At 34.9% G+C, this 16,037-nt stretch overlaps 1 pseudogene; it reads left to right on the forward strand.

Annotated features, from left to right (window-relative positions):
- Nucleotides 1-16,037, forward strand: part of LOC139043584 (centromere-associated protein E-like) — an 85,004-nt pseudogene that overhangs the window by 34,616 nt on the left and 34,351 nt on the right.

Below are 16,037 nucleotides of genomic sequence, written 5' to 3' on the forward strand. Positions count from 1 at the left end.
TTCAGAGAATGTTTTTTAAAAGTTTGATTACAGTTCATCTCCTCCAAGTGATGCCTACTAATGTACTTTTGATGTTATTGTAACTTTATTAACAGATGATGTAACTGTTATTTGGGTTATGCTGAGGTTTTCTTCTTTGTTTTGTGGGGTTTTGGGATTTTTCGTTTGGTTAGTTGGGTTTGGTCTTTTGGGAGAGTTTTTGTATTTTTAAATAATGAGGTGCTCTGCTGCAGTAGCTTGAACAGTTATCTCTCAGCCCTTCTTACTGTGTTAGGTGATTCTGAAGCAGTGAATGAATGCTGTCTTTTTTTTTTTTTTGCTCTGTTTAACTATTGGTTTGCTCTGTTGCCTGTTCACATGCTCTTACAGATGCAACTAATTCATGAAATTTCCAACTTAAATAAAGAATTTAGTTAAGCATGCAGAAGTGTATAATCAAGATCTTGAGGTGAGCTTTTATGTTGATATTTCTGTTGATAAGGGACTAGAGCTATAAAATATACATCATATGTAATTGAACATGATTTCAGAAAAGAGAAGGAATTATATTTAAGTATCAACTTTTAAATTTTACTGTCTAAACTATTAAATGTAAATTCTTTTTAATCCCTTAGAATTTAGATCCAATTAAATTGTGTTTCACTCTCCTTTGATTCTTTTAGAATGAACTAAGTTCAAAAGTAGAGCTGCTTAGAGAAAAGGAAGACCAGATTAAAAAGCTACAGAAATACATAGACACTCAAAAATCAGAAAATGTGAACATGGACTTGTCATACTCATCGGTAAAAATCAGGTTTATTTTGTTGTGTAATCATGTTGGCATTTATAGTGTACCATCACCATCATCATAGCAAATGCTTACGTTGAGCCTACTGTGTGCCGAGCATTGTTGTAGTTGTTTTACATTTAGTATTTTATTTAATCCTATCAGTAACCCTATGGGAAAGGGACTGTTGGTATCATTGCCATTCTACAGATAAAGAATCGCTCAGAGAGCTGAGGACATCATTCTTTGAGTGCATGTAAGTAAGTTAGGAGTGAGCTTCCATTAAAAGCCAGTAATTCAAAAAACATTTTAATTTTTTTCAATTGTTTTATACAAATGCATGAAGAAGTATGTAGTTGATCTCAGCCAAGATATCAGATCTTGGCATTAAGTAACATTTGAATCTCATGGTGAAATTGTTAAATTTTTTTATTTGCTTTCAATCCACCTGATTACTTCAAGAAAGTATCTGTTTGATTCTAGTTTTTAACACCCTTTTTTAAAAGGCAACAGTTTCTAGCTAGAATTTTTTTCTTTTTTTAAAGATTGGCACTTGAGCTCACATCTGTTGCCACTCGTCGTCATCATTTTTTTTTTCTTCTTCTTCTCCCCAAAGCCCCCCAGTACATAGTTGTATGTTCTAGTTGTGGGTCCTTCTGTCTGTGGCATGTGTGATGCTGCCTCAGCATGGCCTGATGAGTGATGCCATGTCCGCACCCAGGGTCCGAACCAGCAAAACCCCGGGCCACTGAAGTGGAGCTCGTGAACTTAACCACTCGGCCACGGGGCTGTCCACTAGCTAGAATTTTTTTAATCTTAGTTTCTGTTGTTCTTTTGTTTTCATTTGAACTTGTCAGAGTACTTTTTGTTACCTTCTATTAATCACAAATGATTCTTTTTAAAAGTGTTGTTACTGTTTGGAGGCCCTGGGAAGAAAGGTACTTTCATATAATCTTCGAGTGTCTACTGACAGAGTGGCAAGCAGAATTGCCCACTTTTTAAAAGTTGTTCTTTATTTCTTTCTCTTTATTCATTCATTCATTCATTCATGCATTAATGTTTTCCCAAGGACATATGGTTGAATTCATGTCAGCTAAAGTCATGTTAAAATGCTACTTCTCTTTAAAAATGACACAGTGGATCTTTTTATGTATTTATCAGTTATATTTTCTCTTCTGTGAGTTGCCTGTTCGTATCTTTTCTCTCTTTTTCTTTTGGATTGTTTGTCTTTTTTTTTTCAGTTTGTGATTTAATATTCTTAATTTTAACTATTAATTGCTCACCTGTCATGTTTTGGAGAGAATAATTTAAAAATACGTAGGAAACTTTAACAGGCTAGCTGAGCAACAATTGTGTTAATCTTTTTTAAACAATAACAGATTTCTTAAATTACAGTACTTCTATATATATAGTGCTTTTATAATTTGGAAAAAGATAACCAGAATTTTTAAAAATATTTTTATTTTCGAAAATGTCATTTCTTTTCATCTATCCTAAAAAAAATTTGGTGATTAACGTATTTTCACCATTTTTGATTTGTTAGGAATGACATCTGTGTGTGTGTTCTCTAAAGTCTTTTCCAACTCTAAGAAAGTTAGCTTTCAGGAAATCCTTTTTGTTGTGCGTATAGGAAAACATTCAAGACCTCAAACAGATGAAACAGACTCTGTTCGATGCTGAGGCTGTAGCCCTCGATGCCAAGAGAGAAGCAGCCTGTCTCAGGAGTGAAAATCTGGAGCTGAAAGAGAAAATGGTAAGTGATTTTTGTTATATTTATAATAAAGCAGTTGTAATGATCACTACATTTTTGTGAATTTGTATTGTTTCTCTCATAGAAAGAACTTGCAAGTGCATGCAAGCAAATGGAAAATGATATTCAGTTATATCAAAGGCAGTTGGAGGCAAAGAAGAAAATGCAAGTTGATCTGGAGAAAGAATTACAATCTTCTTTTAATGAAATAGCAAAACTCACCTGCCTTATAGATGGAAAAGTTCCAAAAGGTATTTTATAATTTCAGACTTACCTCTTTGCAAATCCAACTGCCTAAAGGATTTTGCACCTCCATTCCAATGATTAAAAGTCCATTGTTCTCTGATGTTTGTAAGTAGCCTAATATTAAATTTCAATATCATTTGGTGTCAGTATTTATAAGTGTTTCCATGGACTTCAAATTATAAAGGTTTAAGAATTATTTTTCAAATGAATTGGACCCGATCTTGAAAAAGGCGATTCAAGAACTTTTAACAATTGGATTACCTGTTGACCAACACTGGTTCTTTCTTTAATAAATTTTATATAATCTGATTAAGTAATCTAAGTTTGTATGTAATTTAAATTGTCCCAATAACTGCAAACTGTTTAATTTACCAAAAATATCCTAGATTTGCTCTGTAATTTGGAATCAGGAAGAAAGATTACTGATCTCCAGAAAGAACTGAATAAAGAAGTTGAAGAAAATGAAGCTTTGCATAAAGAAGTTAATTTGCTCTCAGAGTTGAAATCTTTACCCTCAGAAGTAGAAATGCTAAGGAAAGAGGTAAATATGTTTTTAAGCAAATAACTCTTACTTTGAAATAAAAACCCTTGCAATATTGCCTTAAATATTTTGCCATAGTTTGTTTTAAAGTAACAGTGAAGAGACTGTAAACATTTGACCCTGCTTGTTAGGAACATTTTCAAAGAATATGTAACAGTATACTTAGTAATGAGATCCATGTAGGGGCCATTTCTATAGTCCTCAGATGTAGTGCTTTTCAACAGAGATTGATGGCCCACCCTTAGTCTTTATCTTTTTTGGTGCTGTTGCTGTGGTCATATCACTATGTTGAATAAAGGAGAGTAAGGAGGTAAAGAGGGTGGCATTGATGAAGTTTTAGAGGTTGACGTAAATATTGCAGCCTAGTGAGCAATTCCGGAAACCTTCTGCCAGCCTTTCCTTTTTCTGCCTTTCTGAAAGAAATAAAAAGGACAAGAATTTGAGTACTTACTACATGGTGAGCATCATGCTAAACAACTTTAGCAACGTTATTTAGTCATCCTAAAAACTCTTTAAAGTACATGCTGTTTTTTAGCCCAACACATAGTTATGGATCTAAAAGCTGAGTTACACAGACCTGCCTCCTACCCTGAGCCTGTGGTTACAAGAGCTCTACTGTCTCGCTCCCTCTCCTTTGTCTCAACTTTGGCTCTCCTCTCTTTTTCCCACTTCCTTCTCCTTTATCTTTCACAATGATTAAACTATTTATAAGCTGGATATTGTTGGTTTAAATTAATTACTTAAATAATAGTTTCAATTTAAGTTATTTAAAATTTAAATTATTCATGGATTAAGTTTTTGGAAATCTGAGCTGCATTCAAAGCCTTTAGAAAGAAAATAATAAGTCAAATTCTAAGAAAAACCATAAGATGCCTGAAACACCATAAAGTTAGAAAACACTTTAGAATGATAGATAAGGAAATAAAGACATCCTAATTAAGTGTTTCTTCTCCACTCAATCCTTACTAGAACCCAAACAAAACTTTGATGGTAAAGTTAAGCAGGATAATATATTGTTATAAAGATGTGACAATAAAAATATTACCTTTCCTCAGTCAAATCTGTGCTTAATTTCAATGTCTTTTTTCTTTTTTGCAGATAAAGCTTTTCTTTTCCTGATAACTGCTGTAGTGGATCTTATATTGCTAACATAGCTAAATTTTATTTCTTTTCCGTAGATAAATGACAAATCTGAAGAGCTCTGTAAAATAACATCAGAAAAAGACAAATTGTTTTCTGAAGTAGTTCATAAAGAGAGTAGAATTCAAGATTTACTTGAAGAAGTTGGGAAAACTAAAAGTGACCTAGCAGCTAGCCAGTTGAATTATAAAAGAACTGATCAAGAATTCCAAGATTTTAAAAATCAACATGTTGAAACTGAGCAAAAGTATAAGATGGTCCTTGAGGAGAATGCAAGAATGAGTCAGAACATAGGAAATCTCTCTAAAGAAGCTCAAACACTTGGTTTAAGCTTGGATGCTTTGAACATGGAGGTTGGTACAACACACCCTCTATGGAAATGGTCTTTAGTTTTCTGGGGTTTGGCTTCTATATAGATGCCACAGAATGCTCTGCTTCTCACAGTAACTTTTTCTTATTTTAAAGCTTTCTTACAAAACCCAGGAACTTCAGCAGAAAACAGCTGAGAGTCAAGAAAGGTTAAATGAAGTGAAAGAGCTGAAGCAACAATTAGAAAGTAGAGATTCTAGGCTGCAAACTGTCGAAAGGGAGAAAGCACTGATTACTGAGAAACTTCAACAAACCTTAGCAGAAGTAAGAACCTTAACCCAAGAAAAAGATGGCCTGAAACAGCTCCAAGAGAGCCTGCAGATTGAGAGGGACCAGCTCAGAAGTGACATTCAGGACACCGTGACCATGGTGAGGCTTTGACAGAGTAAACTGAAAACTCAGAGCCTCTTCAAGACGTTCAGGAGCCATCAGTTATTATTTATGATCAAGCAGTAACTATAAAGTTATTTTCATTGTTTCACATTATTCTAATTGAAATTGTGTTCCCTTTCTCTGACAAAGAACATAGATACCCAAGAACAATTACGAAATGCTCTTGAGTCTTTAAAACAACACCAAGAAACAGTTAACACACTGAAAATGAAAATTTCTGAGGAAACTTCCAGGAATTTGCGTATAGAGGAAAACATAGGAGAAAATTCGGATGAATTTCAGGAAAAGGTAAAGGGTATTTCTGTTCGAGTTTTCATATACTATATGTGAGCTTTCTCCTTAACTTCAGACACTTAAGTACATAATGGTGACCTCAATCTTATTGATTATTCACAGTGAATAACTAACAACAGTTTACAAGATTAGCCCTAGTGTCTTTGAAATAACTTCAGATATAACTGCTTACAATCAGTTGGAAAAGGAAAAGGCAAAAATGTTAGTTCAAACTTTGAGCTGATATTTTCCGAGGCCTGGTGTATTTTAAACATCTTTAAAAGCCCCTCTGAATTCTAAGAATGTAAGAAAGATTGAGTGCTTATTATTACTTATGGGTAAAATATTTGTTTTATATCAGATTTTGTGTACTAGTTGAGAGTTCACTATCGATGTGTGTGTCGTGTTCATGTCTGTTTCTAGAGCTGTGCTGTGCTTAAATCTCAGCTTATTCTAGGCAGCATGGTTCGTTTTGTCCTGAAACCTGGGGAGAAGAGCTGCTTTGTTATTTAATTATATACAAGAAAGGCTAGGATGCTAATGATGATTTTTTAAAAGGGAGGTATATTAGTCTGCCATCACAAAATATCATAGACTAAGTAGCTTAAACAACAGAAATTTACTTTTTCCCAGTTGTAGAAGCTAGAGGTCCAAGGTTAAGGAGCTAGAAAATTCAGTTTCTTGTGAGCCCTCTTCCTATCATGCAGATGGCACCTCTCCTCACATGGCCCTTCTGTGTGTGAGCCGAGAGAGCTCTGGTTCTCTTCTGCTTCTGGAGTGGACACCAGTTCTATGGGGTTAGGGCCCCAGCCATATGATCTCATTTAACCCTAATTACTCTCCTTAAAGGCCCTCTCTCCAAATACAGTCATTTTGGGGCTTAGAGCTTCAACATGTGGATTTTGGGAGGACATAATTCAGTCCATAACGGGATTGCCTGTAATTTTATATAACTGATTTATTTACAATGCATTTCTACTTTTCAAAAATGCCTTTTATATGTCAGAATTTTTTATACTATTTTTCATTGTTATTATACTTAATACTATTTAATCCAGAAAAATTACTACTGGGAATTTAAAACGTTCACCAATAGGAGAATGGTGAAATAATCTTTCATACATCCATAGCTTGGAGTAGTAGTCATTCATATATATATATATATACATATGTATAAATTTATTTTTGTTTGTTTTGTATCTTTAATTGTGGTAAAATATACATAGCATAAAATTTACCATCTTTATCATTTTTAAGCAAACAGTTCAGTAGTGTTAGGTACGTTCACGTTGTTGTGCCACCAATCTCCAGAATTCTTTTTATCTTGTGAAGCTGAAACTCTATACCCACTAAACAATTCCTCATTCCCTCCCTCCTCTAGCCCCTAGCAACCACTTTTCCACTTTCTATCTCTCTTAATTTGGCTACTCTAGGTACCTCACATAAGCGGAATCATGCAGTATGTTGTCTTTTTTTGACTGGCTTATTTCATTTAGCATAGCGTCCTCAAGGTTCCTCTATGTTGCAGCATACATCAGAAATTCCTTCCTTTTTAGGGCTGAATAATATTCCATTGTATGTATATACTACATTTTGTTTAACCATTCACCCATTAATGGGCACTGAAGATTGCTTTCACCTTTTTGCTGTTGGGAATAATGCTGCTATGAACATGGTGTACAAATATCTCTCTGAGACCCTGCTTTCAATTCTTTTGGATGTCAGATTTACTGGATCATATTTTTTATCTTTTGAGGAACTGTCATACTGTTTTCCATCATGGCTGTACCATTTTACATTCCCACCAGCAGTGCATAAGGGTTCCAATTTCTCCAAGTTCTCACCAACACGTATTATTTTCTCCTTTTTTCACAGTAGCTATCCTAATAAGTGTGAGATGATATCTCATTGTGGTTTTTATTTGCATTTCCCTAATGACTAGTAATGTTGAGCATCTTTTCATGTGCTTGTAGGCTATTTGTATATCTTTACAGAAATGTCTGTTCAAGTCTTTACTCATTTTTAAATTGGATTGTTTGGTTTTTGTTGTTGAATTTTAGACATTCTTTATATAGTCTGGATATTAACCCTTTATCAATTGTGTGACTTGCATATATTTTCTCCCATTCCTAGGTTGCCTTTTCACTCTGTTGATTGTGTCCTTTGGTGCACAGAAATTTGTAGTTTTTATGTAGTCCAGTTTATCTCTTTTTGCTTTTGTTGTCTGTGCTTTTGGTGTCATATCCAAGAAATCATTGGCAAGATCCACTTTATGAAGTTTTTCTCCCATGTTTTCTTCTAAGCATCTTACAGTTTTAGTTCTTATGGTTAGGTCTTTGATCTACTTTGAGTTAACTTTTTTATATGATGTAAAGTAAGGGCCCAACTTCTTTCTTCTGCATGAGATATCCAGTTTTCCCAACACCATTTGTTGAAGATACCATCCTTTATGATTGAATGGTCTTGACATCCTTGTTAAAGATCATTTGACCATATGCAAAGGTTTATTTCTGGGCTCTGTTTTCTATTTCATTGGTCTATATATCTGTCTTTATGCCAGTACTGAGCTGTTTTGATTACTATAACTTTGTAGTAAGTTTTGAAATCAGGGTGTGTGAGACCCTCAGCTCTGTTCTTTTTTCAAGATTGTTTTGCCTGTTTGGAGTCCCTTGAGATTCCATATGAATTTCAGGGTGGATTTTTCTATTTCTGCAAAACACTATTAGGATTTTATAGGGATTGCATTAAATTTGTAGATCGCTTTGGGTAGCATTGACTTCTTAACAATATTAAGTCTTCCAATCTGTGAACATGAGATGTCTTTCCATTTATTTGTGTCTTTAATGTATTTCAGATACATTTTGTAGTTTTCATTGTACAAGCCTTTGCCATCTTGGTTAAGTTTATTCCTTAATATTTTATTCTTTTTGATGCTTTTGTAAATGGATTGTTTTCTCTATTTCCTTTTTTAATTGTTTATTGTTAATGTATAGAAATGTAATAGAGTTTTGTATAGTCATGGAATTTCTTTAAAGTAGACATTATCTACAATTGGAAAATTTCCAGGATACATTATTAAATAAAAACAGATACATACTAAAGAACAATTCAGTAAGATCCAACTTATGTAAAGAAACCTCTATATACCTTTATATACTATTACTCTATATAATGAGCTTCTTTTTTCCCATTTACTCTGGGGTACAATATTCCTGCCTTGGAAAAGGAGCTTTCTCTTCCTCTCTCCCTATGCTTCAGTCATTCTTTCCTAGAAAGCATTTTCACTTGCTCTGTATCTTGTATTCTCAGTTTATCTATATTTTGGGTCAACTATGGGCCAAAGGCACTTGACCTTGATTTAAAATTTATGACTTCCACTTTTATAAGGGGAAAGGTTTTTCAATAGTTTTTTGAAAATAAATGCACAGTCAGTAGCCGCTTTTAAACAAATGCAAAATGCAGTCACAGGGCCCCATGAGAAGGAGCAGTAGAGGCGGAGTGAGGGAAAAGGAGAGTTACACTCACCGGACCAGCCAGTCTGTGGTATTAAGTTCATGCTGGAATCATCTGTGTTGATAAAAGGGTCTAACTGGAAATTCTCCTGGGCCATTCTGTTCATCAGGGTTTCTGAAATCTGGGATGCAATGCTGAGGTGAGCTTGGTCTTGTGAAATCGTGTTCATGCTGGAATCACCCATGAGGATAAAGCAGTGGGTCTAGGGATTTCCAGATAAATCTGTTTATCAGAGCACCAGAGGGCAGCCTATGATAGCCTAGTAGGTCTATCATGAAGCCTCTAGGAGTGCCCGTTTTCAATCCTGCTTGATGTGTCTCTCTCTGGAAATGAGTTTCTCTAGTGTGTCTCAACAGAAATTTTAAACTTTGTGATTAGTAGGCTTATTCTCATATAAAGGACACAATTTTTTTCCTTATTTAATAATTAGACCTATTAGATTTGCTCATAACCATGGTAGCTGGAATACTTTCTAGGCTGAGTTCAGTTTTGCACTTTGTCTCAATCTGCTTTGTTTTGTGTACATTTCCATATTTAGGAGTAAAGATGCAAGATTCTGAATTATAGTAGCTGACTGACTAATCCCAAAGACTCTGTGTTCCTGCCTTAATTTCTCCTGTAGTTGTAGTTAGCTCTCTGCTCATCCTTGTAGAAGCTCATGCAGATTGCCAAAAAGAAGGGGCTAACCAAATGAAATATGGTTTGTCTGTATCCACTCTAGAGAATTGAGCAACTACTAAAAATTATAATTTGGAGATTATGTAACAGCATGGGAAAATGCATATCATCTAATCTAAGTGGGAAAGAAAAACTAAAAAGGATCTTATATGTAAAGTAGTCATAATTGCAATGTTAAAAAAATTCTTTTAATAGAAGAAACTCTGGAAGGAAATATTCCCAAATTCTAATAGTGGTTGTGTGAAGTTGGTGTCATTGGATGATTTTTTTTCTTGTTCTTTTTTTTCTAATTAAATATAGATTATTACAAAAACTTTTTAAACATCTGTGACCAATATTCAGCTGAGTGTTTTTACTGGGCTAGTATAGGATTATATGGTGATACCCTAATTTCATACTGGTAACATCAATCTTTGTCTCCTTTTACCAAGGAGTCCATGTATCAGGTTACCTTTGGTTAAGACTTATTTATGGATAAATGGATTTATATAACATGCTTTTCTCAAGCAGTATATGAAAAATATGAAAAGGTGAATTATGCTACTATAATATGAAATATGTTTCTAACAAAACTCTTTTGCCCTCTTATCTATAATAAAACTCTGAAAATAAAGATTTGTTAGTAGTAGGGCATAAGTTATGGTTTCCAGCTTTTGAAGGAAAGAAATAAAGAGGGAGAGTTTAAGCTGGCTTACTCCTTCATAAAGTCAGGTTAACCCATCATACATGAAGATAGTTGTGAATTATCTATAGCTGTCCACATAGCTCTTACCAGTGAACAGGCACAAGAGCACGAGCTCTGGAACCAGACCACTTGGATTCAAAGCCTGATAACTTCTCTGAGTGACCTTGGGCAAGTGACCTACACTCTCTGGGATTCAGTTTCCTTGCCTGTCAAACGGAGATAGTAATAGTGCCTACCTTGTAAGGTTATGGGGAAGATTAAATGTGTCACTATGTGAAAATAGTGCCTGGTACATAATAAGTAATAGAAGTTTGGCTATTTTTATTATTAAAACTGTTACTAAGAAATTCTTCTCTAATGTATTAATATTTTAGATGGTTGGCATAGATAAAAAGCAGAGTTTGGAAGCCAAAAAAACCCAAGTGCTGATTGCAGATGTTGATAATGAGCTAACTGAACAACAGAGAAAGATATTTTCTTTAATACAGGAGAAAACAGCACTGCGACAAATGTTAGAGAGGGTTACTGCAGAAAAGGAGCAACTGAAGACTGACCTGAGGGACAGTATTGGAATGGTGAGATTCAGCAATGTGTTTTTGTCTTTGTATGTTTTAGATTTTTACAACTTTATTGAGGTATAATTTACATGCAATAAATGTATCTGATGTGAGTGTCCAGTGTGATGACTTTTGACAAATGTCTCTACTTGTGTTCTCTCCACCCCAGCAAGTTCCCTCCCACCTCCACCCAGGCAATCCTGATCTCATCCTCTGCCCCACATAGTCACTGTCCTGATGTTTTCCACCTCAGCTCACTGTCTCTTCTAGAACTTCACACAAATAGAATCACACTGCATGTGCTCTTTTGTCTCACTTCTTTCTACACTCCTTTTTACTGCTTGGTAGTCTTCCAGTGTATGAATAGGCCACAATTTGTTTAGCCTTTCTCCTATATTGATGGAAATTTGAGTTATCTCTACTATTTGGGTATTTTGAATAAAGCTGCTATAAACATTCTCATACAAATGTTTTTATGAACATATATTTTTTATTTCTCTAGAGTATGGATCTAAGTGAAATAGCTGGGTCATAGGGAGATGTATGTTTAGCTTGGTAAGAATTTACTAGGCTGATTTCCAAAGTATAGTTGCACCGTTTTACATTCTCATCAGCACATTAAGAGAATTCTGATGGCTCCACATCCCCACCAACACTTCATATTATTGGTGTTTTTAATTTTAGCCATTTCTATTGGGTGTAACCTTGTTTTGATTTGCCTTTCCCTAATGACTAAAGATGTTGAGCATCTTTTTATGTGCTTATTGTGTATCTTTCTATAAACTGTTCTCTCAGTGATGTGTTGTATAGATTTCAATGTACAGATCTTGGACATATTTTGTTAATTGGTTCCTAAGTGTTTCTATTTTATTTATGCTGTTGTAATTTTTCTTAAATTTCATGTTTAATTGTTGTTAATGTTTGCCAATATTTTCAAACCTACTTTAGTTTTTGTTTCTATATGTGGGGGCAATCTAATGTGTAATAGATTGAAATTAATATTTTCAGAAGTTTGCTATGGATCACAGTAGACCCTGACCTTTTGTGTAATTTTCCATGTTTCTTAGGATTGTCTGTTTGGTCAAAGAGCTGAATGTAAATAAGAGTACAGACAAAAGTTGTATTTTCTTCTCGGTATCTGTCTTGTAATGTTTTTTGGTCTTGATACTTGAGAATGTCACTCTTTAAGCATAATAACTAAGATTAGTCCAATTCATGCTAGCAAAGGACGGCTGCTGTTTTGAGCTTGCTCAAAATCAAAGCCATCCCAGCATATGAAAAGCCTATAACCTGCAGTCTCATCGTCTATCGATGAAAGCTTAGAAACAGTCTCTTTTGGCTTCAGGGTAGAAAACAAGCAAACCTCTTATGATGGAATACTAAATCCAGTTCTAATTCTCGTGGTAGGAATGTAAGTTGAGCAATAAAGAAACAGCATAAGAAAGCAGATTCTTGGCATTTACATGATCAAAATAGACTCACTTTCTTTTTAAGTTAGTCTTTTCCAATATAGTTTGCCATGATTTCTCCATTTTCAGGCTGAGGTAAATGCTGATTTTTACCTGATTTCCTAAATGTAAGCTAGTGTCATTTAATCTCAACTTTTTAAAAATTCTAGACCATTGAAAACCAGGAAGAATTAAGAATTCTTAGAGGTGAACTTAAAAAGCAACAAGAGATAGTTGCACAAGAAAAGAACTGTACCATAAAGAAAGAGAAAGAGCTTTCTAGGACCTGTGAGAAACTGGCAGAAGTTGAAGAAAAGCTAAAGGAAAAGGTGAATTTTTAAAGTTATCTTCCTGGCCATATTTCCTGACTAAACTTTTTTTTTTGGTGGTAAATTTTGGTTCTAATAGACCTAAATTCCAGAAATAGAATGTACCTCCCAAATGAACAGCTCTCAATGCTAATATTTTGGACAGTTTGAACTCACACTAGGATCTTAGCTAACCTCTTTTGTGTGTATTATATTTTCCTAGAGTCTTTCAATGAGAGGGGGCCTTGGTTCATCTAAACTACTCATGATGTATTCATTCATTCATCAAATATTTATTGAGCATTACCGTGGGCCAGGCACTGTTCTGGGCACTTGATATACATTAGTCAGTAAAACAAAGCTCCTGCCCTTATATAGAGCTATATTAGTCATTCTCTAAACTCTAAGATTTGTCACTATTACCATCTCTTAGATGTTTGCAAGTTCCTGAATTATTTCTTTTTTAGAAGTAAGGTGCTGTTGTAATATAATTGTGTAAGAGCTAAGACTGTTAGAACAATTGTACTGCTCTAGTAATTCTAAAATGGACCCACTGATATCTTTCTGTTTATCCTAAGAACAGTGCTACATGCATTATAAATAGCGTAGTGTTTCCATTGTGCTTCTGTGGAATGTTTTTTTCCTAATATATGTTCTCTTAATTCTCATCCCTTTCACTATAACCTAATTGAATTTACTAAAACCTCCTGTCTATTTCATACTCCTCCCAAAGAGGTGATATCAATAGGCTTATGTAAAAGTTAATGCCTCAGTGTTTGTGTGGGCCATCCCCTAAAGACCTTATTGGAACTAAAAATAAATTATCCAAAAAGGTTTTAAGAGATGAGGAATTACAGTTTATTTGCCAGGTACATCTATATATTTAGTCAGTCTCTTTTCTTTTTAAATTTTTCGCATTTTTACTTTGCCTCCTTGATTAACCAAGTGACACTATGTTAGTTTCTTAGGACTTCTGTGTCAAATTATCATAAACTTGCTGGCATAAAAACAATGGAAATTTATTCTGTCACATTTCTAGATTCTCGAATTCCAAAATCATGGTGTCGGAGGACCATGCTTCTTCTGAAGGCTCTAGAGAAGAGTCCTTCCTTGCCTCGTGCTATCCTTGGCTCCCGCTGTCTTCGATAGTCCTTGTTCTGTAGCTGCATCACTTCAATCTCTGTCTCCATCTTCACAGGATCTTCTCTGTGTCTCTGTGCGTCCTTTCCCGTCTCTTATGAGGACATTCTCATTGGATTTAGGGCCCAACCCTAGTCCAGTAGGGTATCTTCTCAATCCTTAACTAATTACATCTGCAAAAACCCTCTTTCCAAATCGGATCACATTGAGGTTCTGGGTAGACTTGAATTTTGGGTGGGACCCTCTTCAGCCCAGTACAGACACTATGCCTAGAAGCTGCTTTACTTTCAGTGCTGCTTGTCTGTTTCCACTAGGGTAGTGTGCAGAGCTGTGATAATGATTCTCTCAGTTTGGCAAAGTACATTTTACATAAGAATTTTAAGATAATATGGCAAAATGGTAATAATAAAAACTTTATTTCTTAAGAGCCAACAACTCCAAGAAAAACAGCAACAACTTCTTAGTGTACAAGAAGAGATGAGTAAGATGCAGGAAAAGATGAATGACGTGGAGAATATAAAGAATGAATTAAGGAACCGAGAATTAACGTTGGAACGTATGAAAATGGAGAGGCTAGAGTTGGCTCAGAAACTCCGTGAAAATTATGAGGACATAAAATCCATAACCAAAGAAAGAAATGATCTACAGAAATTACAAGAGTCCTTTGAAGTAGAGAGAGAGAAACTTAAAGAATACATAAGAAGAATTGAAGTTAAGGTCAGTTAGACCCTTTTCTTCATCTGTTGTGTTTCCTTAAAACTGAGCCAATTGGGAAGGGGGGCAGTGTTGAGATGATGTTGTTAAAATATTCTTTAAACTTCACATGCTAATAAAGGGTCTGGAAACAAAAGAAGAACTCAAAATTGCTCACATGCATCTAAAAGAACACCAAGAAACTATTGATGAACTAAGAAGAAATGTTTCTGAGAAGACAGCTCAAATAATAAATATTCAGAAGAACCTGGAAAAATCCAGTACTGAATTAGAAGAAGAGGTTTGTCTTTTCTTCCTTTCTTTCTCCTTTGAAGGAAAGATAAGCAGTAAGTAGTGACTGAAGTCTGGTTTATTGATTTACTGGATATTATTTGTTGAGTATCTGCTGTGGCAGACACATCCCTGGGTTATACAAGTAAAATGGCAACAAGGTGGACAAAATCTCTGTGATCATGGAGCTTACTCTGTAGTGGAAAGAGGTAACTGATAAATAAGCAACCAACTGAATGAGATCACTTGAGATGATGACAAATACTATGGAGAAAATGAAACACTGGGATAACTGGACCAACCTGTTAAAAGCCTATGTGCCAGACATTGAGACTATGGCTCTGAATAAGACATTGTTCTTTCTCCCCTAGTAAAAAAAATCCTTCAATTCCAGTATGTTAAATGCAGAAATATGACATGCAAACTTATGTGGTATCACTAATGATCATGGGAAAGGGGAACCAATCTATGCATAAAAAAATTGAGAAGTAGCATTGGAGCTCATTTGAGAATGAGAACCAGTCATTTATTGGTATATAATCTGTTCAACTATGACTTTTTTTCTCCTGTAGCATTTGGAAACTAGTATAGAAAAATGGAGAAGCATGCAACTGACCGAATTAACAATTTGTTGGGAAAGTGCAAGGATTAGTTCACTTTGGATGTAAGCTGGAGAAAAAGAAAACTATGACAATATGACTGGCAGAACAGTCATGAGTAGCTTTAGTAGGAATCAAAGGAAAATGAATAAATAGGAGTTTGTAATTGTAATAGGCCATGAGGGTTCAAGATCACTTTCATTGCTCTGGAAAGAAAAGTTATGATAATACTCTCCAGATAATAACTTTGGTATTTTATGAATCTCAAAAGATCCCAGTGCTTCATGAGGAACAGGAGCTACTTCTTAATGTGGAAGAAGTCAGTGATACTCAGGAAACGATGGATGAACTGAAGCTAGTGAAAGATGAGTCCAAAACCAAGGATTCAACAACACTGGCAAGCACGGAAACGGAAAGGCTCAGGCTGACTGAGAAACTCGTCAAAAGTCCTGAAGAAATAAAATCTCTAACTGAGGAAAGAGATAACCTTAAAATGGTAAAAGAAGCTCTTCAAGTTGAACAGGAACAGCTGAAAGAAGACTTTAGAGAAGCTTTGGCTAAAGTAAGTTTCATCCTTTCCTCCTATTTAAGTGTTTTATAAGAATCAAGTCTTTGGGAAAGGGGGCATTTGTGTTATAGTTATGTTA

This window comes from Equus asinus, unplaced genomic scaffold (genome assembly GCF_041296235.1).
Source record: "Equus asinus isolate D_3611 breed Donkey unplaced genomic scaffold, EquAss-T2T_v2 contig_3, whole genome shotgun sequence".
NCBI classification, from domain to species: Eukaryota; Metazoa; Chordata; class Mammalia; order Perissodactyla; family Equidae; genus Equus; species Equus asinus.